Genomic DNA, 5,381 nt, shown 5'->3' with positions numbered 1-5,381 from the left:
AATCCTGCTGCAGCAGATGCAGGAATATGATGTTTTTTCCCTCTGACAAGGATTGGAAAACTTTGGCTATTTTCTTGATCAGATAGTCTTGTGCTTGGACTAAATACCTTTATGAAAAAACCCTGCAGGAACCAGAAGAATATGAGAAGATTTGTGCTAGAGAAGAAATGAAGGCTGTATGTTAGCTAGGAGGAATAAAGCTGCAGAGAAGATAGCATAGGCATTTACCTTATGGGAATCCCAGGGGAAAAGCAGGATATGAAGGAGACAGACACTTTGCAGTATGGGCAGAGTTTGTGATGCATATGTACTTGATAAATACCCACATGCTGAAGTAGCAGCTTTGATTCTCATTTATATGTTCTTGCATCCAAAATCCAAATCCCAGCTACACAATCTATTAAAAAGGCATGTCATTTTGTGTCTGGAGACATGTAACTTTGTGAGGGAGAAGAGGACTTGACTGAGAATGGGGAAGGTGAATCTGTGCTAATTTTCAAGGATAGGTTGAGACCATTAGGAGCAGAGAGAGGAGGAAAGGAGAAGAGCGATTTCACTAGCAAGAGACACAGAGATAAAGATCCACCACCACCCCTCCCCACCAGGTTCCAGGTGCACCGAGGCAGTGACAGCAGGAAAACAGAAAACACCCTGACCCTGGCCTGGGTGCCAGTGCTGCTAAATGAGCTCCTTCAGAGTAGGCAGATTTCTGCGCCACAAAGGCTCCCCATGGCCCAACCATCTGGGCACAGAGTCCATCCTGAACCTGGATTCAGTCATTTAGATTAGTCCTGCTTCAAACGTGATTCTCATTGCAGCTTTCACTGTGTGGTCACTGGAAATGCTTCAGCAATAAATGAATGATGGGGAAAACAATTGACTCAACACTCTGTCCTTAGTCCTTCCTTGCCTTATGAAATGTTGTAGCTCACATATCTGTCAAATAGATCCATTAGACTGTAAACTCTGGGACAAGGCTATGTCTTTTGTGAAGTGCTTAGCACTTCTGGGCAATAAAAAATAAATAAAATACAAATCATCTATGTAGAATTTTTTACACTCCGCCTTTTGGCATGGTCTCACATCACCGTTTGAAGTGCTACCAGCAGTACTGAATAGATTAGCAGGGCACCAGAACAAGATACAGTTTCCTTTCAGTAGCAGAACTCATTTTCAGGAAATTGCTTTACAGTGTTTTCTTGGATTTTCGTTCTTATTGACTTATTTTTCATTCATCTAAATTCTAGGGTAGACAGAACAGGTAATTATTTTTAATAGTGCTTCTCATTAACAGTGTTATGTTGATACTGAAACAAGTGTAGTACAATGCATTTGGCTTAAAATGCGTTCATCCACTGGTCCCACTCCTTTCCACCATGCTGCATGCTAACATAATCCTTTGCAAACTTATTGACCTTCAGAAATTAAAGTGATATGGTAAGAGGCTTTGACCATGAAAGGAGAGGTTATTGTGGAATAATCGCTTTTCCTGCGGAAAGCGAAAAATCTTGATAATGCTTTAAATCATGCTGATATCAGTCAGGATTATTTCAGTTTGAGAAAAATGTGGTAACACTGATATAATTAAGAACTGCCATATTAAGTTAGGCTTAATGTCCATTTAGAACAGCATCCTATGTCTAATGTAAGTGATAGTGGTTTATTAGGGAAGAGTATGAGAAGCTGAGCAGTCTTTCATTCAAACTTGAAGGGACTTTGGAGAGGTTATTCCCGGCTGAGTGCTCTGACCTCCTGACAGCCAAGGATTTAAGGTTTCTAAACTGAAGATTTCATAGAGATCCTTGTGTTGAAGAGTTGCCTACAGTCGTAATTTCCATATATTTACTTTCAGTGTCCACAGCACCCTATGCAAATGAGCTCTATAATCCCATTCTAAGAAAGTAGTTTATTTAGTTTGTTTTAAACCTTATTTTATATTGACCATTCCCTGGCACTTCTCTAAGAAAAAAGAGGTAAAAATCATTTACTATGCCATATCATCCATAGTTTTGTATACCTTTATAATATCACCCTTCAGGCACCTCTTCAAATGTGAAGAATCCTACTCCATCTATTCTGTTCTCCTATACCCTATAGTCTATACTATAGATCAGTCCTACTTGCCACTGTTCTCTCTGCTTCTTCTGATGGCTTTCTGAAATATAGGACACACAGAATAGGACACATTTTTTCAGGTGTAAAACTGGTTTTTGTTTTACTCATTTCCTTTCCTAATCATTCCTAAAATGCCATTTCCCCCTGAGCATGCAGACAATGTTTTCAGGAAACTATCCACAAAGCCTTCAAGATCTCTTTCCTGAGTGGTAATAGCTAATTTAGAGCCTATCATTGCATATGTATAGTTAAGGTTATTTTTCCCATGTGCACTGCTTTGCATTTTTTTGATAGGAAATTTCATCTACCATTTTATTGCTCAATCAATTAGTATTGTGAGATTCTTCTGCAATACTTCACAGACAGCTTAAGTCCCTTAGAATTTGATACAAGAGCAAAATTGGAATCTATGCCCTTTAAATTTGATCTCATCTTTGTTACACTTTTAATGGTGTAATAGGTTTCTTCTGGCCCAGATTTATAACCTGGGCTGCATCATGGGATGTACCTGAGAAAGTATGAAAGTTTGAAGCAATGTTTCTTTCCTAAGTACAGCTTATTGCAGTAGTAAATGCCAGGCAATTCTGAAGGATGGGGCAATTTCCTCATCAATTAGAGGTGTGCATGTGGGGAAAATGCACCAACTTAAATGCATTCCACCTGAGCCCATCTGGCCTTGTTTATACAGTGAAAAAAGATCCAACTTTTGCTAATGCTGATTTCTACCCATCACTTACAATAATTCCTGAATTCGAAGTGAGTTATTGCAAGTCTCTTAGGTACTGTATGAGTTAGACCAACTGTTGGTAAGTTTACATGAAATAGTGTTTAAAATAAGTGTATTTCATTCCTGTTTTTATACTTACTCATTTGAGTACTTTTCTAAAGTAGCAAAGGAAGGGTTCCCCTGGGTATGTTTGAGGTGTCTGGCTGGTAATCACCCACACTGCAAAGTCTGTCTGACCTGGTCATTCCCTGAAAGGGAGGGTACAGGTTAAGAAAGGCTATTCACCAGTATGTCCCTCTACTATGAACTGGAGGGATGCATATGGCCCTTCTGAATCATGCAGTACTTAAATACTGCCTTTTTAACTGGCAGTAGGATGTTGATTCTACATTTTCTAAGCAAAGAACATCCACTGTAACAACAAGCCCCCCCACAGTTGAAAATTTTTCAGTGAAACTGAATTCAGTGTGGAATAAGATGGGAAGAAACCAGAAGAAAATCATCAGGAGACAGAAAATCGACTTAGATAACTACAGATGTTTGGAATGTGAATTCTTATGAATAAAAATTGTTTTTCCCTAAATGAAAAAGACAGTTTCTTTGGGTTCTTTTGAGGAAAAAATCCAAAACATGTCAAAACATCACACTATTTCCATGAAAAAAAATTAAGATTTCCCCCCAAACCTTTTTTTTTTTGTCCCCTTTTTTTGCCAACAGTTGATGGAAAATGTTTTTCATTTTCTTACCAGTTGTCATTAAAATGTTTTGCCATAACCTCTGTGACATAATCTAAGCAGCAGAGTGAGGAAGATGTCAGACCAGTATAAAGAATGGCACCTGTTCACTACCCAGGGCGGCTTGCTGTATTGACCTAATTGTCATTTCCTGTAAAAAAAAACCCCAAAGTTCACCTTTGTTTGAAGGTGGTAGTTTTTTAGCTCATTTCTCTTGTTAACCTCCCTAGTGCTGCCACACGCGTTGGGAGAGTGAACTGGTTTCCCTGTGGCTTGTGTGCCACTATCACAGAATCACCACATCAGCTCCAGCTGCAGGAGCCTCAGTATCGATGATGCTGCATGAGCAAACAGGACAAGTTTGAATTCCAGAACCAGGGGGAGAAAGGGGATGATAAAATTGGTGAGAAGAAGCCTCCGCCCTGTCTTTTTAACTCATGAAGTGAAGCAAATTTGATAAAAAATCTTTCAAGCATAATAACCAGGAAAACTTCAATGCTATTTCTACAAAATCATACTTATAGAATGTAACTACAGTTTGATACACTAAATTGCTTGTAAAAATCAGTTTTAGTGGGGTTTATTGCCAATAACAATGATGCTTTTCAACTATGTCCTGTGATCTAGCCTTACCTTTCCCCAGTTCCTAACAGACCTGTGTCTGCATGTTTGAGATAAATAAGCTGCCATCCTACCATCTATACTTTTATATCAAAGCATTAGTTTCTTACATTAAACTATTTCTCAGCTCTAGGAAAAAAAAGATCAAGCAATCTAATGCTTTTCTTAACACATACACAGACAGACTCTATTTTCTGCTTAATTTTCACATTCATTAGAGCTCGTACAATATTGCCTACATTAGAAGATGCATTTTCAGCCCACAGTTTTGGCCTTTCTGTATTCAAACTTGTATTATTCTTTCTATGGTGGGGTTAAAGTTTATCTCAAATAAATCTGTCTGTTTGCCTCAGCTCTAGCTGGCTTCCAGCACCCGTCCCCCACACCGAAAGGGCTGCAGATTGGATAATTGCTGCCATTCTGCTATAGCCACGTCCTATGTGTTTGTAGAAGTAGAATCAGTTTTGCTAGAAAATCAGAACAGTCTTTGATGCCTTAAGAGCTGTAAGCATACCTGGTATTTATTCAAAAGTGTATGTTCCTACAAGTATTCTGATAGTCAAGACATGTCTGGTTTCATCCAGTTATTTCTTCTTTAAAAAAAGTATAATGAAGATGCATTATCCTAACCAACATCAAGGTGGGTATGTCTGTTGCATTACTAGGTGAAGTTATATAAAACAAATCAGAGCCGTAATGATATCATCTAGCACTAAAATCCCTTAAAAGCAATTAATTGTAAAGGTGTTGATTTATTTAATATTTAATACACAGTGATTCATACTCTGTGAAGCTAGGGATTATTCATAGAAAGTTTATTCGTGGAGCATCTTTTAAAACAGGTCAGATTTTATCCTAATCATTCATGTAGACATATTTATAAAAATTATCCAAAATACATTTTATGGCAACTTCCTCTGTCTTTAGCTGTGCTGAATAGCACTGTAACCTGTAAGTAAGCGCAAGGGAAGCAGGGGTGCCTTTTGGGGAAGAAAATGTTACTCTGCAAAAGGGTGAAATTATCTAACCTTATGTCACTTAGAGCACTCTTTTAAAAAATCCATAAATGGTCCTTGCTAAAGCACATCATGTGGTCATTGAATTAGAAATGCAGGGATGGAATGGATTTCCAAAGGTTACATAGTCCAGTTCCCTGGTGCTGGGGAAGGATCAAATATGCTAGA

The sequence above is a fragment of the Platalea leucorodia genome (assembly GCF_965183815.1).
Source record: "Platalea leucorodia genome assembly, chromosome: 2".
In the NCBI taxonomy this organism is placed as follows: Eukaryota; Metazoa; Chordata; class Aves; order Pelecaniformes; family Threskiornithidae; genus Platalea; species Platalea leucorodia.
The sequence above is the reverse complement of the archived record's forward strand: the minus strand, read 5'-3'. Positions refer to the sequence as shown.